The 26,891-nt window shown below is 30.5% G+C and overlaps 5 non-coding genes across 5 annotated transcripts; 2 read left to right on the forward strand and 3 right to left on the reverse strand.

Moving 5' to 3' along the window:
• Positions 1–1,801: 1,801 nt before the first annotated feature.
• On the reverse strand, positions 1,802–1,887 carry Trnay-gua (transfer RNA tyrosine (anticodon GUA)). The gene is given in 2 exon segments: positions 1,802–1,837; positions 1,851–1,887. It is a non-coding gene; the product is annotated as a tRNA-Tyr (tRNA).
• A 4,065-nt stretch (positions 1,888–5,952) lies between these two features.
• Trnay-gua (transfer RNA tyrosine (anticodon GUA)) lies at positions 5,953–6,038 on the reverse strand. Its single transcript is given in 2 exon segments — positions 5,953–5,988; positions 6,002–6,038. It is a non-coding gene; the product is annotated as a tRNA-Tyr (tRNA).
• A 2,816-nt stretch (positions 6,039–8,854) lies between these two features.
• On the reverse strand, positions 8,855–8,940 carry Trnay-gua (transfer RNA tyrosine (anticodon GUA)). The gene is given in 2 exon segments: positions 8,855–8,890; positions 8,904–8,940. It is a non-coding gene; the product is annotated as a tRNA-Tyr (tRNA).
• A 3,002-nt stretch (positions 8,941–11,942) lies between these two features.
• Positions 11,943–12,028, forward strand: Trnay-gua (transfer RNA tyrosine (anticodon GUA)). Its single transcript is given in 2 exon segments — positions 11,943–11,979; positions 11,993–12,028. It is a non-coding gene; the product is annotated as a tRNA-Tyr (tRNA).
• Positions 12,029–14,389: 2,361 nt separating this feature from the next.
• On the forward strand, positions 14,390–14,475 carry Trnay-gua (transfer RNA tyrosine (anticodon GUA)). Its single transcript is given in 2 exon segments — positions 14,390–14,426; positions 14,440–14,475. It is a non-coding gene; the product is annotated as a tRNA-Tyr (tRNA).
• Positions 14,476–26,891: the final 12,416 nt, after the last annotated feature.

Genomic DNA, 26,891 nt, shown 5'->3' on the forward strand with positions numbered 1-26,891 from the left:
TATTGTTTAACATTTAAACGTAATAAACAATTCTAGTCTTGAAAAAGGTTTTTCTACTTACTCTTTAGTTTGCGGACGGCGAATGAGGGTACGGCGGTTTTGCGATTCCCACATCGAAGAGACTTCGGATCTTTTAATCCCGACCTCGGTATTAATGAGAATGTTTTGAAAATTGTTTACTGTTACCCATTTCTAACCTTATAATTTTCAAGATCCGTTAATACTATATGTGTGTGCAAAATAAATAATATTTTAAATCAATTCTTTACTTAAACACATACATAAGAGTTGTGTAAAAATTTCAATGAAGTTGAAATATTAGCCGTACGTTATTCCAATTTATTCTAAAACAAAACAAAAACTTACGTAAGAACCTTAAGATATAATTTTAAAAACCAGCTTCTCATATAACTCTAAAAAGAAAAGAAATAAAGTAAAATATTTTAAAACCAAATAAGTTGTTAAGCCGAGGTGAAAGTAAAAGCAAATTATGAAGTTCGATGAACTTTTTTATAAGCACTCGCTTTCTGAAATGCAGCTGTATTCTTATATTTCTTGGGAGAGGTTTAAAAATGAATAGTTTTTCATTTCATATTGTACTGTTGTATTGTGTCGCTGAGGAGAGTCTTTAAATATTTTATTCAGTTGAAGAAAAAAAAAAACAATGTTCAAATGTTATAATGTTAGGAAGGAATATACTTTAAAGATAAATAAGTAAGCGTTTTTATTCAAATTCCATTTTATAATTTTGCTGTCCGACGCTTTCAAATTTAATGATAGTGTGCCAAATTTTACAACTCCAACAAAAGGATACAACAAAATTACGACCTCGCAAGAAAGACATTAACAGAAAAACAGTTAGGATAATTTAATAACTGACTCTTTAGCATTCACAACCAGTAATATATATAAATATGTATGTATGGTTATAATTTCTTACTAATTAATGTTTCTATTTGTATAATGAGTTTAAATTTCAACAACTAGTCACTGAATATTTTCGTTTCCAGTAGAACTAATCACTATTGCAATAAAACTTCAGTTTCGTAAATCAACGATAACATAAAACGATGTCACCGTTGATTCAAATTGCAAAAGCAAGGCGAAAATGTTCCGACACGAAGAGTCGTTAAAACTGGAAATATTAAATGCCCGTAAAAACTTGCTAAGAGACATAAATATAGAATGTTTACGTTTCGCAAACGTGCGGCGCGATTACTGAAAGTTCTGGAAACTTCTTATGAGAGTTTTGTATTTATTTATATACTCCATTTTATAAGAATATTTTTTATATTATAGCACCTTCAAATCTTCATGTACTGTTTTTGTTTATAGTGTACATTCCGATGGTAAGTATCTGTGTGTATATTCAAATGTCTATGATGTCACAACATTAGTATTTATAGCTTAATGCGAGAGGAATTGAAACATATGAGTTAGATATTCGGGTTTTCGAAATTCCGCTACATTTAATAATAAAAATTTAAATCGGTTATTCACATTGATAGGATGGCACTATAACGGAACGCAGGTCATCCATTGATTACATGAAACTTTTAACATGGAATAGAAAATATTTAAAAGTAAATAAAGTGACATAGTTTATGTCAGGTCAATTTCATTTACGTCATATAGTTCTTTTTATTTATTTATCAGACGTAAATCTAGCTCACAGGTATGTTCCACAATAATGCAAAATCGTTGGTTGTAATTTCTAAAAACATTATATTACCACAGCCCTAAATGTTTATCTCCACTTGTATTAACTCTAAATGTTTATCTCTACTAAAAAAAACTTTTCTCCTTCGAGCCGGATTTGAACCAGCGACCTATGGATATCAGTTAACCAGCTACAGTCCACCGCTCTACCAACTGAGCTATCGAAGGGTAAATATTTAATTGAATTTCTGATTGATGTAGAAAATCATAACTATCGATTCGAATCTAAATTATGTAAACAATATTATTGTGTTGTAACAGGTTATTATTTTTTTATTGTTATCCAAATTTTATTAAGCTATTTTTAAGGCAAGAGGGTATAGGTACGTCACCGCTATAGGGCGTTCACCACCTACGACTTAATTCCAACTTCTAACAGATCTAACGATAGCCAAGAACTATCTAGTCATTATTAAAAACAAGAGCAGTACAACATTATTTCTTTATCTTAAATTCAATCGTTTCTATAAAATATATTCCACAAAAAAAAAAATCAAAAACTGATCATAAGCGACACATATTTTGTCTAAAATACCACAACTTAATAAAAAGACACAACATTAAATTCTTTGGGTTATTAAGTAAAAATAAAAACAAATATGTATTGTTAACATTTTTGTTACTCGAATTAGATTAAATTACCTTACTTAGTTTCGTTCTTAATAATTATTTATACAACTGTATGTCAAATAAATATAAAACTGTCAAATAAATGTCTTTTATATGCATAGCAATGCAATAGCAACAATGTAAGTGAAAAATTATATCTATTTTCACATAATGAGATCTAAGATTTTCGCGAGTTTTATTCATTTAAATGAAACTTATTTTGTTTCGGATATATTAGTTTTATTTAAATATATCTAGTTTCCCCTGACTTTAAGACATACCAAAAACTAAGCAGTTTTATTAAAGAGCTTGCATAACGTAGTTCTTAATTTTAAGGAATTGAACCTCAAGCCAAATAGTAGATTAATTTTATTTGAATTCAACCTGGCACGAATATTACCGGTAAATAACAAATTGCTTCATAAAAACTTTCTACTAAATATTTCAACCTTCTTCGACCGAGCTTGTCAAGGTTGGAAATTTTAAAGAAAGAAAAGTACTTACTTATGAATAACTAAAGGAAATATTAAGTTTTTAATTACACATATATATTTCAGTATTACTATATGGTTCAAAAAACTTCTAGACCAATGGCGAGGTGCCACGAAAACCATAAAAGATATACAAACCATGTTCTTTATGATTCACACTAATGAGAAATAACAAAAAAGTCCCTAATTGCTTATAACTAACTGTTACAGTAGGAACGATAGCCATTATATAGATTTCTGAAATTTCAAATGTGAGTAATATAAAATAGTCTTAAAATTGATATCTTGCTATTAATCCTGAAATATACCTTCAGTTAATTTATCTAAAAATTCCGCTCCAACTGCACAGTACCAGGTTTTGAATAGTATAAACGTTAGCTTAGTTAGAAAAGTGTAACCTTTCAAACAGTTCTTCATTAATTTTGACCTCTGAACGGATCCCAATAAAATTTTGTATGGAGTTCATGATCAAGACAAGACATTATGACATAATGACAAATGTAAGATTATTTGGTGGTGAAAATGTTATCCACGGATCTTTAAAACCGAATGTAAAATATTTTAAATATAAGTTTTTCGTAAATCATTATGTGGGAATAATTTTTTCACAATTCTATCATTATTATATCGAATTTTAAAAATATAACTTTTGTTGGATCTAATTCTAAGTGTTCCTTTGAAAGATTTAGCTGGCGGGTATAATTTAATATAATATTGCTGACCAATGAGCCATAACATCCTCAGCCTTTTTATATAACAACATCATAAGCAGGGACTTAAGTATTGTTAAAGTTATGTTGTTATAAATTTCGTTTTTAGCCTTTTTAAAGAAAGTCCTTGAAAGTTAAATACCATACTTTCGAATACTCAAAGAATATAGGAATGTTATATAAACCTACGGATAGAGTTTCATGTATTTAAAAAAAAAGTTACAATACTGCAAATAATAGTAGTTTATGAACAAAAAATTTGAAATATTAAAATTTCCAGAATTTCTTCAACTTCTGGAAACAAAAAGTTTTAAAGGAAGGTAGGAAAATATAAAAAAAACCTTTTATACATTTTGAATAACTTCATATAAAATACAAATGTTTTTTTATTTCGATTTTCTATAGTTTCGAATGAAACATAATATAATAACTTATTAATGTTTTGACTAACAAATTTCCCAATAGTTTTGAATGTTGAAAGCTCATAGACTTATTACATTTATTTAGAAAATGTCATAAGTATCACACGTTACAAGCACCTGTAGTGTCGATGAAGCTTCTCTCTCTCTGTCTCTCTCTCTCTCTCCCTCGTTACTCTCGTGTTCATTATATTTGCTGTAAATTGTTTAATAATATGCATATAAATTGATCCATTTAAATCGTACACTCTGTATGGTAATCTGTATTTTAACAAAGCTCGATTGTACAGTTAATTATTAACAACTGGCTTCCTAAAGCTGAAATAACGACGAAATTAAACTATTAACTTCACTTTTATTTAATTTATGCTGTTATTTTGAGTTAAATTAATATGATTAATCTAAATAAATATCCAGAATTTTCTGTGAAAAATGCAAGAGATATTTAAAAGAACAGATATTTAAAAACAATTCATGTATTATAATGACAGTACAAGCTATAGAGCACCAGCTTTTAAAAGCCAACACTTTTTATTTCTTTTAATATTTTATAATGTGCCTTGCCAAACATCAAAACTAATTTTGAGCATGGGCTAATAAGTAATAAAAATATAAGTTTTACAGAAATATTAAGATATGGACGTTAGTAACCTGTAGCGTTACATAAAAAAAAGAAATCCTAAACTCCAAGTAATAGCTTAAAGCTAGATTAGTTGTAATTACTTGGTTATTCCTTACAATTTTCATAAAGTTCAACGGTTCAACGAGCACTCATCCTGCTTGTGAGAAGAGAGCTATTGGACAATCTGTGGATTGTCCTGTGTAGCAAACTACACACGACACGTCATGTCATGTCATATGTAAAGATTCACGGCATAGGTCATCCCAAAATATGTTTATAAGTATCAAGCTAAAAGTATCACGTTTTTAAATTTATATCACGAAATTTTATAAATTTTTTTTTGCCCACCACAAAACATAGTGCTGTATCTAATCATTGTATTGATACCCTTAATGAATAGAAAAAAAAACATTTAATTGTATTTCAAAAGTTTCTGCTTTTGTTGATTCACACTTATTAATACTATTTATATAATCGCTTCCAGTTTAAGTTCATCCTACTCAAGAATTATGAACTCTACATTAAATAGTATTTTTTATTAAATAAATCAGTACTTCAATGTGAGCTCTAGAATTATTGACAAAGCTTTTTGAAAGAATATAGACTGAAATTTCTACTGCTCTTTTGTAAACAGCTTGAGTCCCAAAATCCAGATCAAGCTTAAATCCCTGACGACGGATGCGGGATCCATTGTACTTGTATGTTACATTAAGATAAAAATAAAACATCCATATTTTAAACAACATTAAATTTAAAATTATGCGAATGCTAATATTTGATTGTACAAATATATTCTTTCATAAATAAACGTTAAAGGATATTTCACTATATTTTCTTTTCTTTTTTCTTTCGGATCTTAGTTTTTAATACTACTTATCTTAGTTTTTAATGTCTCTTTCACTGTAGATTTTAATTTATTTTATTTTATCCCCTTAAAGTATGTATATAGTTATAGGAAACAATTTTCGACGAAAAACAGTATGGTTCATTGTACGAAATATTCTGACCACAAAGGATTACATAATATTATTACTTATAACATGACTGCTTCCAAAAAAAATAAAATTAGAATTACTTATTTATCACGTTACCTGCAACCTGGATTATCAAAAAAATTGGTAAATAGGCGGACCATGTCTATGGACAGAGCTACGGACAAAAAAGTTATTAATATTCAAATTAAATACAAATTTATATATAAAGTTATCATTATATTATATTAATCACAAACATAATATATCATAAATTTTTACTTTTTAAGGTTATCTCATTTAAATATATAAATAAGTTTTCAAATAAAGAGCGCAGTTGTTACCTATACAACAAATTACTTCCCTCTTGGCTATATAATTTATGCAAGTAAACCATATATAACAAAAAACTCCTTCGAGCCGGATTTGAACCAGCGACCTATGGATATCAGTTAAACAGCTACAGTCCACCGCTCTACCAACTGAGCTATCGAAGGTGTAGTAGTAAGACTAAATTATTCGATTATTTATTAAAAATAAATATTTTACTTTCACTAAGTGAGCGAACTATACACATATATACATAAATACTAGTACGCATATGCATTATCTTTACGTAAGAACATATGAATGGAATACATACTATCAAAAAAACAGTTATCATATCTTAATTATGCCCTGACTTATGATGACTTTTTGTACATTTCTTGTTTTATTTTATCTGCTACAGTGAAATGTTTAAAAAAAATATTATAGTTATGTGAAATTCGTATTTTTAACACAGAAATTTATAATTTTGTTAAAATGTAAGCCATAAAAAACATTGGTTCAAAATATTTTAGGGAAAAATAATACATAATCCTATCAATTAATGTTAAAGCACTAATTTTATTACTGTATGTGTATGAATAGCTGTTTGAGATTTGAACTGAATGCGATGGTTGAAGATTTTCGATATGTTGGACGCTTGAACGTGGAAGGTAGCTGGCTCTGAAGACAGCCTAATTAGTGAGCTAGCCACCCACGAAAGCTCTCCCACCAAGTATGTATAATCTCAAAGTGTTTCCTTCGTCCTTGTTGGCGTGAAGACCTCATGGTCATCTCTAGGGGAATCGGACGTCCCTTCAGTATCCACACTACTTAAGGCCCACTAAATAGAATTTAACCTAGCTGCAGTCACGAATAAAACCTACTTCACGTCCTACCAAGGAGTAAAAAGCACTTCACCTGCGCATGCCCAAATGTGACATTGTTTTCCACACATGACCAGACCTGAACTTTGTTTAGACAAAAAAATGTGCCGGCGCAGGGTACTGCTATACTTTTACAAGGACACCGAGTTTCCTTACCCTAAATTTCAACTCAACGAACCGCCCAAGGTTAAGGTTTGAGGATAACTCAATAACCAATAATTGAATTCGGATTGAGTATTCCATGGATACATTCCAAAAAGTTGAAGTCAATGAGATCTAAAACTTTCGCGAGTCATTTAAAAAAATACAATTTTTTTTTTTGGATTTACTACGAGAATTTTTATTATTTTAAAAACTACATAATCCCGACGTTTCGGTTACTTTTCAGCAACTGTGATCAGGGGCAGACAAGATGTGAATGTCTGTCAATCGGTCCTTGTATTAACATCGCCAACGGAAACTAACTGGCAAATCTTTGTTACAAAGAGCCCACACCTTTGTCATGCTGGCGACCTATAGGTCAAATTGCAGCATGAGAAACATGCTCTCTATATGCTCATGACCACTAACAAGCTGCCCGTGCCTCGCCAGCATCGCAAGAACCACTTGAAGCCTCCAGTTTGTCGCTCAACTGTAGGAAGTTGAGCGACAAACTGCGATATTGCCATATTTCAAGTTGAAGTCAAGGTGATTTGACTCCTCTTGGAAGTAAAAAGACAAGCTTGCGTTTTGGCAAAGTTAAATTTCCCAAGATTGGCGTCGTCCTATTCGAGACTACCTCAAAATGTAACACACTAATATTAAATAGCAATAGGATATTAAATCGTTTCAAAAGTTTTTTATTATGCTTTCCCATGAGACCTGAAAATAATATCAAGTTTTTAAAGTGTCAATAAGATGACTTTTCCGTCTTAAGAAAGACAAAGGCTCTTTATTTTTAATAGCATGCTTTATATTAGTGTCTGCTTGCAACTGATGACAAAAGCTTAGGTTAATAAGACATAAAGGAGACAAGGAACAAAGTGACGGATCAGAAATATTATAATATTATGATGTATATATTGATAGATATGTACTTTTAATCTCAAATTCTCTTTCAATGTATTTGTAGTTATGGCATTTTATTTATATTATTTTATCTATGTACAGTACAGTACACACTGAAACGTCTTGGTGTTGCAATTCAAACTTCACGAGTTTTTAAGCAATTTTCTTCGTAATATACGTTGTTCCATACAAATATATTACGATGGCTTCCGTCGACTTGTGAATTTAGTACCTCGTAAATAAGACTAACCAGTTGAATTTCGCCAACTTGGATATTTTTTGATAAAATAACTATATGGAAAACCAAAGTTTCGTAGGGATCTACATCTGTTTAATTCAATAATTAATAGTAACTTACGTCCATCCACAATCGAAATTTTAAACATAATGGAAGAAATGTGGAAGGAAAATATATAGAAACACAATGTTTTTATACAATCATACTCAACGATGTCTTTGCAGCAATGCAATCGATGTTGTGGCCACTAAAATTAACGAAACTGCTTTCGAATAGTTTCCGTGACAAATGCATTGGTTCTAGTAACATACATACATATATATTATTTATTATAAGAAGTCGATCATGAAAAGAGAGAGACGCATTGCCTCTAGTTAAATAGTTTTTTTTTATAAAATATTACTAAATGTGATATGAAAACAAAAGATAAGAAATATACCGATATTATTGTGAAATATTTTGTCTAAAACGGTTTAATTATATTAAGTACGAATTAATTTCATATATAATTACTTTCATTTCGTTTATATTTAAAACTATATTTAACTGTGACACAGATTTATAATTATGTTAAGTAAATTGACAAATCATGTATGTCGACAATGCTATGGACAAAAACTGGTGTATCAGGGTAACTTTCATCGTAGAAAATAAAATAGAACCTCTAAAACGACACTATTTTTATTTACCTAAATTCAAAATATTACTTTGTTTAAACGATTTAATGAAACTAACAGTGGACAAATAGAATAGGCAGTTGTTATAAATATTCATCAATCATTACTTTTACAAGTTAGATAAATATTTTGCAAAACAAACTTTACAAAATAATAAATCCTTCGAGCCGGATTTGAACCAGCGACCTATGGATATCAGTTAACCAGCTACAGTCCACCGCTCTACCAACTGAGCTATCGAAGGTGTGATAAGTTGTGCAAATTAATGATCATAGTGCAGTAAAACCGAGATTACTTTCACCAACAACAAGGCAAGGCCCATTTACATATTTAATTTAAACATATCTTTGCTTATATGAAACGTTGCTGTTCTTTAAAATGTGATAGCCTACATTCATGTATTCTTTATGTAGACTTACTCTACAAACACTAAGGTAGAACTCCGAAAAAATCCGTCTATTCATGGCCAAAATTAGGTAGAACTATTAGAAAGATAAAAAAAAACTTTTAAAAATGCTGTATTGTCCCTTGGAATCTTATAAATAATGGAATTATAGACTTGAGAAAATTTAGTTCTTAAGAAATCCCAACAGCATTTTATTTTACTTCTAAGATAAATATCAGAATAATTTTGTTCCTTACATTATGTGTTGTTATTTTTTTTATAAATACATATGTGCTATGTTTATTTGTCACTCATCACACAATAAAAGCACTAAGTCGGTTTAAATTGAATCTTACATGTAGTTATAGTTTTAAAATAAAGCAAGAATTATGTTCCTCAAACTTTTTACAAGAACCAAGAGTCTTTATAGTAGACCTCAAAAGGGTATGGAATATAATAATATTTATCACTATTATTATTAATCATCAAAGTTTAAATATCACTTTTATAAAAATCTATATACAATAATATAATGGCATTATAGAAAACCTGTCTGTTTTCATATAAACAGTATATTTAATGAAATAATTTGAATATACTTTGTGGTTATTTGTAAGTGAAACATTTACCTATTGTCTTTACACAAGTGTGAAAAATGTGTCATAATATTGAACACGTAATGTATTTTGGAACTTTTTTCATCGCAAATTTTGAAGGGCGGTAATTCGAAATATTTTTCTATATATATACTAGCTTATCTGTTTTATATTAAAATAAATTAGAGGTTATTGAAAATATAACACAAAGAAATGTGCTGTACATTAAAAGACCTTTTAAGTCTCTAATAATATCATAGTTATAAATAGAGCCTTTGTTGTAAATATGCGGTTACTTTTATGACCATATTTGTTTATTTTCTATACTAATAAATCTATGTTATTAAATATAATAATTGTATTTGAATCCGATCACGATTACCTATAGAGAATTCATCTAATCGTGGTATTTTATATAAAAAAAATATTTTATTTAGTCTCAAGAAAACTTCGAATTACGATTTCCTATCGCAGATATCATGCATTTTGCAGCAGTTCGATCACCATATTTCAGTGCCAATACCAATATATTACGATGGCGCCTGCCGATTTGCAGCTTTAATGCCTCGTAAACAAGCACTAGTTGAGTTTTGTTTACTTGATAAATGCGACCCATTGGTACGTAAGATTTCACACAACAAGAAAAATAGAAAAAGTTAATGCTTTTTATGTTTTTCTTTTAATAATTTTGTCTGCGCTTCTAAGGTAGCGTATATAATAAAGAGAATTAACAATTTTCAGTTATTCCTATAGTATATTACAGATATATAATAAAATAGAGTTATAATATAAAATATAAAAACGATCAATCTTAGCGCATAAATAAAATATTTGTGAATATATCCCACTCAAGTCAAGATGGCAAAAGTCATAAAATCCAGATCCAGCTCGAATCCCGAACGTAAAATATAAAATAGTGCATTGACCTTAGGATACTCGTAAATTAGCTCCATCAAACATTTATTTATTTTATTACTGACTGTAAAGATTCAGTATTTATTTGTCTTAATGACCTCGAGGCGTGTGAATATGAAGTCAATCGTTTTTAAGTATTGTATTGTAAAGCACCCTGATGATCAGACTGTATAAAAGAAATTTATTTATTATGTATTGATTTTTTTTCACTCAAATAAATAATAAATACTCCAATTTGCTAGAAAACGGAAACAATCCTTTAACAGTAAACGGAGACCAGAACTTTACGAGCAATAAAATACATTTTCACTTTCTGGTTGACTTCTTACAATATTGAGTTGTTTCTGGGAGGACGTAAAAAACAAAATTTAATCAATATTTACATTTTAAACATAATATTTATAAATATATAATTATATTTTTACTACCCTAACTTTATAATGAATAGTGGAATTAATAACGAAATTTAATTTAATACGCAACGGTCTAAGAAAATAATATTATTTTCGTTTTATATTTGCTTTTGGGAGTCGATACAAATTTAAAGATTACGAACTACTCACTAGAATTATCACAGTCACTACTGTGATTAAAAAATATTTTACTATCGAACTTTTTTCCTTGTAAAAAATTTAAACAAAAAATTATAATATTTTACTTTCATCTAACACAATATTCATAAAATAATATTAGAGACAATAATTACAGGGGTTTCCATTTTGCTTAGATGTAAATTCTCTACAGAATAAAAATAAACTACAGAATCTTACACTCATTTCCAATCTTGACATCTGAAGAGCGAAGAATTCTGATTTTTTTAAAAAGATATGAATCAGAACAACTGGTTAGTTTATTATGTAGAAATAAATTGAGTTCCCATTCAACTAACAAAATTCTATGACATGTATACAAATTAAACAGAAAACACGTGATGCAGTATATTCCAAGCCAGCAATCAAAGCATCAACAATGTGCTTTCAAACCGCGTTGGGAAAAACGAGTTTTTTTCATTTTATATTCTGTAATGCTTATTTCATCTTTTCAAAAAAAAATTTTGTTTCTTTTGTTGAAATGAAATTGACTTTTTGATGTTTCATAAAGGAACAGTAAATAAATTAGTTTGTATCATTCTAAAATCTTCGTTAAATTAAAAGTGTTTCTACGTCCATACATATGGGTACTATAAAAAATGTAGAACAGGTTTAATATAAGAAATGTGGTTGTGTAACTAACCTGTAATTAATATAGTATGTTGTAAACATTAAAGAATGTAGAGCGTATTTCGTATGTGTTCTTGGTGAAAGTAATTTTGGTTTTTGAACGATCCATTAATTTGCACAACTTATCACGCCTTCGATAGCTCAGTTGGTAGAGCGGTGGACTGTAGCTGGTTAACTGATATCCATAGGTCGCTGGTTCAAATCCGGCTCGAAGGAATTTTTGTTTGTTAAAAAAAATTACGTCTAATATAAAAAATAAGTGTCACAATAGGAAATATTTTTATCAAACTGGTGATTTCTTTATGAATTATATAGATTTAGTTCTATTTTTCTTCGAGTACATTTAAGGGTTAAAAATATTAGACGACAATTTTTTTTATTATTAGGCATGGAAACCTTTACACACATGGGGACCCTTTTTGAAACGAAGAATATTAATAATAATTTACAATGTGATCGTCTATTTAATTAAAAATATATCATTTTAATGGGCTCTTTGTTTTTTTTTTAATATCATTATCATCTTACAATACTATTATATAATTATTTTGCGATAAGATATATGAAGGGGAAATAATATGTCAATACTTTTTCCAGTTACGTGGAATAGTGAAACAATATTGAATTAATATTTTCAATACGAAATAAAGAAAAAATATATAGATATAGAGTCGATGAAGTTTTAATTCCATCTTCCCTATTTTATTTTTAACAGACGCAAAATTCTACATAAATTATTATTATTACGTCCAGGTCCATACATAAAGGCCTACAAGTAATATGTTATCTTTCAAAGTAAGAATAGATTAATTTGTTTTAAACTTCACAGTTTTGTTTTCATGAATGTCAAACTTGATAATTATAAATATAGTTTTGCTCAAATATATTTGCTGTTTATGAGTTCCAGATGAAATGAGCGAAAACAGCACAAAATACATTTGAAATGTTAAAGAGGAATTTGTGATGCTATTATCTGAAAATTGTCCTGTAATAGCGTATATAGACGTTGCAGTTAATATTATTAATAATATTCACTTAATATATAAATATGATCAGAACTATTGCTTGGTTAAAACGACTGAAAATACGATAATCATAAATGTATTTTATGTAAAAAAAAACTCTATAATAATGGTTATAGTTTATATTTTCGTTTAAATTTCAGTTTCTATCTTCACGCTAGAGTTGCTCGGAGAACATTTTGACTTATATTAAGACGAGCACAACCGCCATTCCGTTTACGGTTCCTTTTCATGAATTATTCAATGTTTTGGTTTTGTATCCATGAAATACTCTATCGTCTATAAAATAATACGAAGCATAAGTAAATATATATACAAGCGCACGCGGTGGTAGAAAAATGACACTTTTCTAATCTTTATTTCCAGCTTCATGGTGCTGAAATCACATTACGTATTTGCATCGTCGAAGTGAACTATGACAACGTATGTCCATATGGTCCTATAATAATACACCCAGAAATATATTATACCAGAATATTATTTATAAATTTGCTATCACTTCAACGAGCATTAAATATGTACCAACAAAAAATCAATGAGGTCACGTATCACATGCCTACAAGATAAATAACTGTAAATAAAAAAATTTAATTAACCAAAATAGTATTCTCCGATAATAATTTTCACGCTCTTGTGCAATACATATACAGAAATAAATTATAAACATTAGTATTTTAATTTGTTTTTTAAACCACTTGTAGTCCATAACCCATACATATTCTACGATTTTAAGACGTCACTAGCTGAATCTTATTTGTATTCGGAAACGAAATTAACTTCAATCTGCGCTGTTTATATCTATAGCTATATTTTTACAAGGTGTTTCAAATTTTACGGTCCGTTTTACGTTTCATTCCACAGGTCACAAAGCCTCGAACAGTTCCGTTCGACAATCCCATTTAAATATAAAAACGAATTATCCTCATGATAGTGACCTCATAATTTTCACAAACTTTTCGTTAAAATGACATATTTTTTTTTGTACCATTTATATATTTTTCTTACATCGTATTTAATTTACTTTAATTTCTTTGTTGCTAAACTTATTGTTTTTATATTTTTTTATAATATAATACGATAATTTTCTTTTTTTTTCTATGTTAAAGTAACACAATCTATTAACAATAATATTAAAATAAATATTTTTCAATTTTCAATTTCCAATTGCTTAACTAACCTAAACAATACATAAATAAGATATAACTTAAAATCCATTTATTACATTATAATAGTGGTAATGTCCTCCTCCTCTGCTCCTCTCACTGCAACGCAATGGACCCGGCACCCGCACGGAGCATCCATTGAATGCTAACAGGTTATCGTCTCATTTGAATTTATTATTTTCAACTAATATTAAAACCTTATTTACATCGCAGAAAAGAATAGATGCGTAATTTATTTGTAGACAAAGTATTTTTTCATACGCTTTTTCAATTGTTTCTAAAATTTAAGTCAACTTTGATGATATCCTTCTACAGAACAAAATTGAGTTTCGTTTATTTTATGAAAGTCATCTGATATAAAAACCGTTGAATAATTTGCACAACTCATCACGCCTTCGATAGCTCAGTTGGTAGAGCGGTGGACTGTAGCTGGTTAACTGATATCCATAGGTCGCTGGTTCAAATCCGGCTCGAAGGATACTTTTTGACAATATGTTTGTTGTATGAAATATTTAAATAATTAAAAGTTAAATTAGACTAAACAAAAAACGAAGAAGAGTTTATTTAGACAAAGTTAAATCAACATAAGTTATTAAATTTATTTAATTTCATTTTTATTTACTTTAGTTTTTTTTCTATATTTAAATATTCCCCAGTTATTGTTGTTATTACGGAATTTTGAAAGTTTTAATTAGACCAGTTGTAGCTACTTTTAATAATATATATTTTTTATTTATTAATAACCCTCTAACGTATTTTTCAAGTAGATAAATATCTTTAATGAATTTTCTCGCTATTAAAATTAGTATATCCAAACAACAGATGCATCAGTTTTGTTATACACAGACCAGTTTTTGTTATATACATATACTTATAACTTAAACTAATAACGACTTTAAGAAAAAAAATTATAATCTGTTCAAATGTATCATCATAGATTTCATTGAAAATGAATAATTTCAGAATTTCATAATTATATTTTTTCATATTCACATCACGTTAATTTACTTTATTTTAATGTGCTATTTTATAAAATCCTATCTATAAAATAATGTTATTTTATAGTTATAGCAAAAGCAGAATAAAATATAACTCATAGTTTCCGATAAATTTAAAATGTACATATTTATAATTGCATTTCTACGTAATCGAAATTTGAAATAAATACAAAGTTATTTAAAATACTGTAAAGGCAAAATAAAATTTTCAAGAAACCAGTATAATATGATATATAGATATTGACTTTTATACTATGAAAAGCCTTTATTCTAGTAGATAAATATATTAAAATACATTATCGTAAGTACATATGATAAATATAATGAAGGGTAGCAATATAAAGGTGATATTTTAACTCCTTTGGATCTCGCTTGCTTAGCTTTTCATTGATAATAGTCGGAAATAATGTCTGGTAAGAGCACTACAGCAATTATATCATATTGGCTATTGCCTTTAAGCAACTGTAACAACACAAACATTGTAGGCAAACTTTTTCAAATCCTTGATATGCACATAAGAAAAATTTTAACTTATCATTTTCGTATGTTAGGATGGTTTACAAAGAAAGAATGCAAGCCCATCTAGAGTCTGGTTGTCATAAATGTTTGATGATAAATGAAATCCTGCAATCCTGCTCACACTCACCAAAGTATATTTCTTAAAATACTATATTGTTCAAGGCTTACTTTGCAGTACGGTAACCTCTGTCAGCAGCGTTCATCTAAGAATCAGAACCAATAGCACTTGGGTGCGAAATGTTAAAGTGGAAACCGCAAACCGGTAAAGGAATTGTAGGATGCCCTTGAATGCTAGAAGCTAGGTGGAACGATGATAGCAGTGATGTAGCTGGGAGAGATTTGAGTCGAAGAGCAGGACATCGAGCTACATGCTCTGATTGGAGAGATGGCAATTTTGCATGAGACAGATTTAATTTAATTTAATCCAGAGGGTGTCCTACTAAATTTTTTTCCGTTATTTGGGCCTGGCATGCGGGCGACCCCGGATCTTCGAGCCACCACTTTCATACCTTTATCTCCAGTCCATGAAGGTGGTGTCCTGTACCCCCCCCCATTCCCCTTCCTAACCTCTTGCCCCCTTTTTCCACCTTTTCTTTCCCTGGTTTTTCCCGTTTAACGGGGTTTTGGAGGTCAGATGGCAGTCGCTCCATTAAAACCACTCCTCGCCACTCTTAAGAATGACAATGACAAAGGACTGGGTACGGCTAGGGCATTGCCGTTAAACGACGCGCAGGCACATCGCCCTACACCTGCGATAAGTGAGCAAGGGCTACCGTGTCAAGTACGGGCACCGCTAAAGACGTCAGTATCCCAACGGAAACTCCGCTTTGCAATGGGGAATATTGGCTCTCTAACCGGACGATGCAGAGAACTTGCAGGTGTACTCATGAGACGTCGGGTCCAGGTTGCATTCCTATATCTGCAGAAGGCCTTTGACTGCGTGCCTCGTCAATGTATCTGGTGGGCATTGCGATCCAAAGGGATCTCTGAGCCCTATATTGACATCAACAGAGACAAGTACCGCGATTCCGTTTCAATGATTAGGACTGCTGTTGGCGATACAAAACCCTTCCCGATCTCAGAAGGGGCTCAGCAAGGCTCGGCTCTTAGCTCCCTCTTGTTCAATGTAGTGCTGGACACTGTCTCGGCTAACATAACATCCAGGACCAGCCTCCATGGCTGATGATGTATGCCGATGACAGCGCTGATTGATGATAGCAGGTTGACGCTGGAGCGGAGAGTGAATCTCTGGAAGGGTACGCTTGAGAACGGTGGGCTTAAACTAAATGTGACGAAGACCGAGTACATGGCTTGCGGAAGCCCGGACTCTTGCACTATCCATATAGGTCCTGAACCAACCGTTAAGTCGGAAAAGTTCAGGTACTTTGGATCTATTCTACATGAGTCCGGAGGCATCGAACACGATGTCCAAGCCCAGATCAGCGCTACTTGGGCGAAATGGCGTGAGGTCACAGGTGTGATCTGCGACCGCAGAATACCGAACAAGCTCAAGGCACTAATATACAAGAGCATAATCCGACCGGTTCTCTTATATGGCAGTGAATATTGGCCAGCACTGTCCAGGCACATTCAGGAGCTTCACGTCACTGATATGAAGATGCTGAGGTGGATGTGTGGCGTTACGCGAGCAGACCGCATACGTAATACATTTATCAAAGGTGGTTTTGGAGTCCGTGACGTAGCGGATAAGCTTCAAGAGAGTTCAAAAATTTGTCTTGATATGTCTGTCCCTGGAGCAAGGCCCCCAGGACGCCCAAGAAAGCGATGAAATGAACCCAAGAAATGAGAACCAATGGACTTATCACCGAGGATGCCAAAGACCGCGCAAAGTGGAGGAGTTTGAGCAGGAAGGCAGACCCTGGCTAAAGCTGGGATAGTTGCCAGGAAGAAGAAGAAGACAGATCACAGCTGTAGACGGAATTTACGCAAAAATAAGGTAGAGTAGGGGCTCTTGGATTAAGACCAAAGTAATTATTACATTCATATATGTAAGAGGATGAAGGTTTTTGAGATAGTAGTGAAATATATGCAAATTCCTGTAAAGGGTGTCATAGAGCTTGGTTGAGTTAGAGCTGCCATTAAAAACATATACCCATTTAGCGTCTCTTTTGGCATGAGTGAAAGAAAAGTTGTATAAAAAACGACAATTTAAAAATGACTTATTGCTCGCAACCTTACCAATTATTTATTTTATGATATTGATATTGATTGACCTATTTAAAAATTATTAATACAGAATAGTTACGATTAGACACAAATTATATAATATATAATTAAGATTTTTGTTTATGTGCTCTTTAAATAAATATAATGGTCGACATTATTAAGCATAAAAAAATTAAATATAAAGTTACATTTGAACACTAAGAAAATAGAACCTTCTTCCATCTCTACGGCGTCTTTTTTCAGCGAAACTCAAATAATACTTGTTTACGAGGCAGTAAATTTGCAGATCTTGTACCATCCTAATATATTACTTTAAATTCAAAATGGGATGTGGCCACAAAACTCCGCGAAATGCATAATGGGCTCGCTGTGGGGCGTACAATTTGAAACATTTTATGAAGAAGTGTTTAATAGATCTCTTGAACAGCCGTTACTTTAATATCGTTCCTTATTTTTAATTTTTTTTTATTTGTGTATATCCTTTTCACTCATTTCTTATTTCTTATTCAATATATACGTTTACACTCTACCTGCGATTATTTTTGAAGTAACTTCAACTACTGTAAAGTTAATTAATTAGGAACAGTACATATTTCGTCTTCTCACACACTTCCTGTCTCATGTTTCAGCAAATTGCTAAAAATATATAGCAGAACGTAATACCCTTCACTAAATCAATATATATAAAATAAATGAATAATTTAAATAATAAATAATATTTCGCTTACAATACAATGCAGTAACAACAAATGTCACATGCCTTTTATATTAAGAGTAGCGATAAGGTCTCGGCTGCGTCGTAATCATTTCGATTTCCGACTTCATAGTTTGTGATAGAACGAAGCCGTTGTCATGTCAGGTACGCCTGCCGTCTTTGACAAGGGCAAGGGATGAGATGAAATGAGATTAATATTGATTTTTACAGCCACGTTAAGATGTTTCCAAGTCATGAATTGTGACAATAAATTGCAAAAGACATCAAGAAATTAATGACATTAAAATGTATTCTTTTCTGCCATTAAATAATTGACTTTCGTCAAATGATTTTGAACCTTAGTAACAAAAAATATAATCGAGTTTTTCCTTTATATGAATACATTCACAATAATATTTAAAGTTCAAAATGACTTTATCCGATCGGTTATTTATTTTGGAAATAATTGCTTTATTTTTAATATGACACAACTATCACATAAGGACAGCTTATGTGATAGTTGTGTTTATAATATTTTTTTTTAAATATTTATATTAATAGAAAAGAAACCTGTCACTATTTTGTTAAACACGATAGATGTTTATCGCATCTACCCCGTTTCCAATTACGCTCTTTCTTCAAAACAATATAGGAAACAATTCTTTTACAGTATTCAATTGTATATCACGATACGAGCTCCTACTAGCTCTATTTTTCACATTCTAATTTTGACGACGATTCTAAAAATAAAGCACCCATATAAAAACAATATAATTATACATCTCAACATTAATTTTTCTTATTCGTATTGAGGTTATAAATAACTTAAAAATACCTCGCAGACTTGGATGTAAACGAGATACACGCAAAATCAAGTCAAAACCTGTCACCTACCGGTGTTATTCAGTATTTTAACTTGTTTTCCGAATCGGAAACATCGACCGGCTATAATAACAATGGGCTTAAAACATAAATATCTCTATAAGCCTTTGTAAGCCTATTGTTTTGTTATTGATACGCGTGTTCCATGCGTGATTTTTTATTTAGTTCTTGCAATGATTTTGTATTCTAAATAAACAATCATAATATGTATCCAAAACTATTAAGTAAAGGTAGCTTTAGTATATTTACCCTTACATTTTAATGAAATATCCTTAAAAGCTTCGCAGAGCTTCCAATTAATGAAAAACATATGTGTTGTCGCCTTTTGTTTTAGTTCCAGTAGTCTAATTAGTATTTGTTGTCTGTGAAACTTTAATGAGTCGTCTTACTTTGTCTCATCTAAATAGTGTATTACCCGGAACACACGTTCGAATATAATTATGACAAATTAATTTAGCGACAAAAATTAAACATAAAATATTTATGCGACCTTAGGTTTTTGAACAGCGTGCAATTTTGAACTGATCCTTTAATTTATTTACTTCAAAATAACAATTTTTACAGGTAAAAAAATGATTCCTGACTAAAGTACAATACATAATCGCATTCTCTCTATAATTAAACGTTAAGCCAAAGAAACGAACCAGATACATCCGGTTTATTTTAACGACGTTAGTGTTGAAAACTTTGAATAAATATCATTCTCGTACTTTATTGAAAGTGTATAATGATAATATTAGTAAACCTGGAAAAATAGGGAGTTGCTTTGAGTGCAATTTAAAATGCAAGATACACAATGATAGACTTAATAGTTTTCAAGACACTCGTTTACATTTATTTCGGAAAAATAATCTTTTGCCTTTTTAATATTGATCTCATGTTTATTATACACTCAGTCAATAAATAAGTCATTATTTAGAAAGGAATCATTTTTATTGTTATCATCATCATCATCAGCCTATTGGAGCCCACTGCTGAGCAAAGGCCTCTTCTCACATGGAGAAGGTTAGAGCATTAATCACCACGCTTGCTCAAGACGGGTTGGCGATTTCAATCTTATAATTTGAAATTATAAGACCAGGTTCCCTTAAAATGTTTTCCTTCACCGTCTTTCAGTGGTGTCTAAATACTCTTAGGAAGTACATATGACTCGGAAAAGATAACATTGGTACTTGCCAGGTTTCGAACCCGCGCCCTCACGTATGAGAGGCGGGCCTTTAACCTTCAGGCCACCACGACTTCTTTATGTATTTTAATTGTACATATAGTAAATTAAATGGGAAAATTTTCTGTCATAAATATACCCATTAGTAATACATATAATGCACATGATTTCTTTATTTAATATCTACTACTTTTGAGTGTTAGTTAACCTCCAAAATCATATTAGAAATTTATATTTGTTGTATTATGTTAACAATATTTCTAGAAACTTGCATCCCCTGCCGTGAGAACCTTATTCCACTACGCTTTGTATTTCCCAGGGTGAAAACGCAATTTAAACTATATTGCCAGTGTCAAACTGTCAAAATATTATTATTCAGAAACCATACCATATTTATTTATTTAGTCAAAGATCACCTGCGTCAATAGAATCAATAACTTACCCATTTCGTTTTGTTCAGAGTTTCCTTCGGTTGCTTCACCTTTACAACCTAGAAATATAATTCTAATTTTGCTGCATTTTAAGAAAATAAACAATTCCTTGAGGCTAAGTGTCCCACTCACCATTCTCACTCACTCAGCTGTTCGTAATTTAAATATGCGGACATAATAAAAAAAAAATCAAATTAAACTTTGCTTTATACTAAAATGAAAAATATCCAAATTTCAAAATATCTACCACTACAAAGGACTTTTCCATATCCTTGTTTCACTTCACTTCCTATCAACAAACATCTATCTTCTGTATTAGATACAGCACAGCCTGGTTTGCACATACGTACTTATCGCTTGATTAATACGTTGCTGACATGCGATAAAAGAGCAAAAAATAATAAATATTTTTATTAAGTAACACTTAGAGAAAGGGTTAAATCTTGTTATTTTTACTTCTTGCAAGTATATTTTTGCCATTATTTATAAATATATATCTTCTAGTGGAAAACAATTTACTATTCGTCTGTCATTATTAGTATTTTAAACGTTGATAAAGTAGGTATATATATATTTACAATTTAACTTTTAAATTTCTTTACTTGTTTTCTTGTTTAAGTACAATATATCAATAAACACATTTTATTTCTGAATTTACTTACCTAATCAGTGATACCCACTTTAAAATTACGGATCAAATATTACAACATAGTATGCAGACGCTACAAAAAGAATAAGCAGTATAAAATTTCAAGCTATTTAATCATTATTATAACAATGACCATTTAATTGTTGTAATAAAAAAAATGGTTGTTTTATCTTTATTTAACATGGAGAGATATAGAAAATGTATTTTACTTGCGGTTGTCACAGCATCTAACTAAATAGAGTACTTTCTGCGAACCGTTCAAGACAAAAGTGAGAGATGAATTTATTTCCCTTTAGTGGTTCACGCCTTTAGTCACTCCATTAAATTTATTTTTCTTGGGCTCACTCAATTTTTATTCATAAATACGTTTATTAATAAACATAAATTTAACTACTTACGTACGTGCACTAAATTATTTTTCTTTATTACTCGTGTTTGTCTTAAACTGTTTTCTTACAGAATGCTAACCTTTTAAATAAAAATTATACATCTTTTCGCAGCTAATTTGCTTAAATACAACTCAAAAAGTAATTTAGATGAGTTATTCTTAGAATAATTGAAATTCTAATAATCGTGGTGACCTGGAGGTTAAAAGGCCCGCCTCTCATACGCGAGGGCGCGGGTTCGAAACCTGGCAAGTATCAATGTGATCTTTTCCGAATCATATGTACTTTTTAAGAGTTTTTAGACACCACTGACGGACGGTGAAGGAAAACATCGTGAGGAAACCTTGTCTTATAATTTCGAATTATAAGATTGAAATCGCCAACCCGTCTTGAGCAAGCGTGGTGATTAATGCTCTAATGATTAATGCTCTAACCTTATCCGTGTAACGAGTGGCCTTTGCTCAGCAGTGGGCTCCTATAGGCTGATGATGATGATGATTCTTAAAATGGTTAACATAACTTGACAGGTGACTTAATTGCAATTGGGATAAAGCAAAAGGATAGAGGAATTAGAGCTTCAGACAGTACCAGCACTGATGCGCTTATAATAAATACTCTATGACGATCCTTTGTGAGACGGTAAAACTGACCCAGTCAAGTAACCCATATACTAAACTCTACCACCTAAAAACTAAAAACTTTTAAAGCAATATGCCAAATAGCTTCTGTTTGTTATATGGAGGAATTTCGTGAAATTTTTTATCCCGTAAACTAAACTCGATCTTAGATGAAGTAGATACAACTTTGAAAATTTCAACTAAAATTAAAGATTAGGAAATGAATTATTAAAAAGTATATCTTACATCTCTTTCAACAAATTTATAAGGTCAATTGCCAAAAAATTTTTTTTTTTATTTTTATCTTACCTTTTAGAGTCACATCTCAACGACGAATTTCCTATTTCTACTGAAAACTCTATACGATAAGACGATTATCAACAAAAATAAAATAAAGCAAAACTTAACTATTAAAAATTTGGATAACTTGTAACATAAGTAGTGAAACAAAGAATCAGTCAGAATCTTCCTTAACATGATACTATTATCGCCACAAATAAAGACAGTTAAAACTTTTATATTCAACATGCAGTAAGTGTTTATTTGTACGTAATAAAATAGTACGGCTCTTGAGCAGTGTTGCCTCTATGATTGATTCCCCATCAACTGACCATTTCACAACAATCGTCCCCTCAAAGTAGGCTTTATACTGTCTCTCGGAAAGCATATTTTTATTCACAGCCACATCTTCCCCACAATGCTATTTATGGTTACTTAATTTATTGATATTTTCTGAGTATAATTTGTTGTTTTATTTTATACTTTCACAACATGACATACCAATGTTTACACAAGAATGTAATCACACACAATAAACAATAACAAAAAGCCTTTGAGCGTGGAACAGCGAACATATCTTTCATATTATACATGGTACATGAACACAACCTTCATAATTACATAGAAAGTCGTAATTGTACTTCTTGGGAATATCAAGCACAATAATTAGTCTCTCTTAAAGCTACCTTTTTCAATTTTTAAAACTCTTAACAGAGATAAGAGTAACAGGCAACAGCACGGTAACATATTCCAAAATAATAGAAGTGGTAGATGAATAGGTGATATCAGGAAATTTTTTTATTTTTTATATCAATGTATTAATTATACCGAACCATTAAGATATACTTTGATGAAAAAGCCAAAAAACAGTTGAAAGAAAATCGTCGAATACTGGACAGAGAAAATGGCGGCAAATAAACATCACGTTTTACGTTCGGTGACAATTGGCTTCATCTACATTCTACAGTGACCGTCCGCAATCAGATACAATGAAACTAATCAAAATGTTACCAACGTTTGCTTTGTTAGAGAAATTTTGATCTATTCTTCTAAATTTGAATAAAATACAAAAAAAAAAAACTAGAGTGCACTTGAAAGCAACTTCGCTGTCTTGAAACCAAGAATGTCTATGGTAGTAAGGTATTGAATAAGTCATAAAGTTGCTACTAGTACCTGATGAAATATAAATATTTAAATGCTTTTATACCTCCCTTTGATGCAATGATAGTACAAAGTGGTTGATCATAATTTCAAATTTTTAAAACGATATAAAATTATTCTACGTTTGTGAACAGATAATAAAATTCCTTTCGAGGATGAAATATGCAGCAAGAAAACTTTTTTCGAAACATTGTATTATGGATTTTTATATTTAAACATGGATTGGTCATTTGTTAGAATTATAAATGCAAATGCTCTTTATCTCATATTTTATTTTTTCAAGTTTAAGTCGCTGAACGTATTTTGGTATTTTTTTGTTAAAAGACCTTAAGAAAGAATAATAATGACAGAATTTTTTACCTATCTTTTCTAAAGATAGCTTTCCCCAAGGTTTGTTACCATGACCTACAGGGACGTGTGCATGTGTTACATGAATTTCATAGTAATTACTACTCTCTGTTTTAACATATAATTCTACAACAATTAAGTTTTAAAACGGAAAAATAATCATGTAACAGCCAGATAATTTCTAACTGGTGACAAACAAACAAACGGAGAACCATTCATGTTCGTGAATTGAGCAATACAAATGAGACTTTTTGATTTTATCTCGCCGACAGCTTCATATTAGCTCGATGGTAAACTATCTCCATCCTCAAAGAGTGGCATTTTATCAAGAATGTTAATTCTGAAATATTATTAAAATATCTTATGATCGCAACATGCCACTTATAATAAATTGTTACAAAATTGGCAATTAAAAAATTCTCAATATATTGTTACCATAATCTAAGCTTCATTTTTTTGTTAAAATAATATAAACAACAATAAGATTATTTGAAGACAATAATAAAATTCTCTAAAAATCCTGAACAAACCGTCTGATAGCCAGCTGTCGTGTTTATACAAAAAGAACAATGAAGAGAAATATGAATTAAAGTAAAATGACACGATAACCAATTTTTATATGAATAAATAAAATAAAAAGAGCTCGCACAAGAAATATTAGCGAGACAATTAATATTGTAAGGATAATTTAAATAATAGTTTATTTTTGTTAGACAACATGTTTATTTTAAGTAAGAGGATGGAAAGCATAAAATTGGTGGTTTTATGTTACGTAGCAATCAATAGTCATGGATGTAATATTCTGGTAGGTTTAGGTATCTGGATATAGTATGAACGTAGTTTGAATAGTCTACCTTATTGAAGGTGCTAGTAAAGACGATACTGATTTATTCAGATCAGAGAGGCTCGATGTAGTAATTTCTGGACTAATACTTTGAAATCCTCCACCTGTATATTTCTGACGAAAATTTATGCCTGGGAATTATAGCTTTTAAATTATCATAATATGTGAAGCTAAAACTTTGAATCCAATTTTAAGAGAATTGCGAGAATAAACACTATCAATAAGTAGATTGTGAAGTACTTCAAAAAGTTATTTTGTTTTTATGAAATTATTTATGAATAATTAATTTACATTACTTAAAAAAAAACATCACACGTTAAACCATTATTTTGTCTCTACTAAATGCTAAAAGCACGTTTCTTCGCCAAATGTCATAATGACATTTCTATTTACTATATATAAAAATATAATCAATTAATTAATTGTAGCCGAATGTCAACGATTCCAAGTTATCTGGTATTGGTAAATGTAATGGAATCAATGCTATTGTGAAAAAAGGAAAAGTCTTCTTAATATGCGACCTTTTTCTGTGGAGTGAAATAGAGTACAGCCTCGAAAAGTCATTTGTATTACCTTAAATGTGTCCCGCCGTTTCTAGCATATAGTTCAATACAAAGACAGTTTAATCACGTGTAAGAAACAAAAAGTTACCAAGAAATAAGCATCAAACGTTCTGATGTACATATTAATGAGAGCTGTCGAAGTTATTATGGAACTTTAAAGCTATTGATACGTCAATATTTTTTCTCTGAATGATTAATTATTTTTAAAATAACGAGTAAATCAATACATATTTACATAATTCGATAATCGAATTTAATTGACTCGCTGTCAAAGCAGCTTAAATCAAACCATAAATAACATTAAAAAAATAGTATAGAATACTTAAATTAAATAAGAATGTAGGTCGAAATATATTCACATCACGACCGACATGTTCAATGTTTGACTTAGTTTCACGTCAGAGTTGAATCCGATTTGCGTCCCGACATATGTAGTTCATCGAACTTTCCAATTAGAAAAGCACTTTATCAAACACGTCGCGTGTATTAAAAACTTTAGAAATTGAAAGTTAATATTCATATTGTTGAATTTATAAGTGAAAATAACACTTTTTTATGATATACCAGCTCAAAGATAATTGACAGATTAACTTATACATAGCAATTACGTTTCGTTCACATAATCTTTCTTCTTAAGTAACAAGTCGTCAGTTTCGACATTCCAGCTAGAGATCTATGTGCTAGTGAGCACTTACCCTCACTAATATAAACCACTTATCAAAATATTAAAATGTTTCAGCTTACGTAAGTATATTAAAAAGCAATTTGTATTGTGTCTTTATTATGTCACACATACTTAACACTTCAGTGGGGTCGAGTTCACTTTAAATATTAATTTTAATAAGTTTGCTGAGCGTCACATAGCTTATTTATTATTAAAACGCTAATTTAGTCTTAGCCGACCTCAAAATTCGTATGAATATTCTGCCAAGGTTCTCACTTGTAGTCTTAGCCAAGTTTAACTAGTGTCTAACTTATATGAGAAATACGTGTATTGGGTATGTATAGTTAAACAGAGTCGTACATCATTATTCTATGACAGTTCTCTGCAAATTCATGGATGAGGAAACTGTGAAATTTAAAGAATCCATATTAGTACCTAAACTGTTTCTCTCTGCGCGTTTAATGAGTTTTTTCTCAATAATGGGTGGATAAACCGAGGTCAGTCGAT

Source organism: Danaus plexippus, chromosome 6 (genome assembly GCF_018135715.1).
Source record: "Danaus plexippus chromosome 6, MEX_DaPlex, whole genome shotgun sequence".
Classification (NCBI taxonomy): domain Eukaryota; kingdom Metazoa; phylum Arthropoda; class Insecta; order Lepidoptera; family Nymphalidae; genus Danaus; species Danaus plexippus.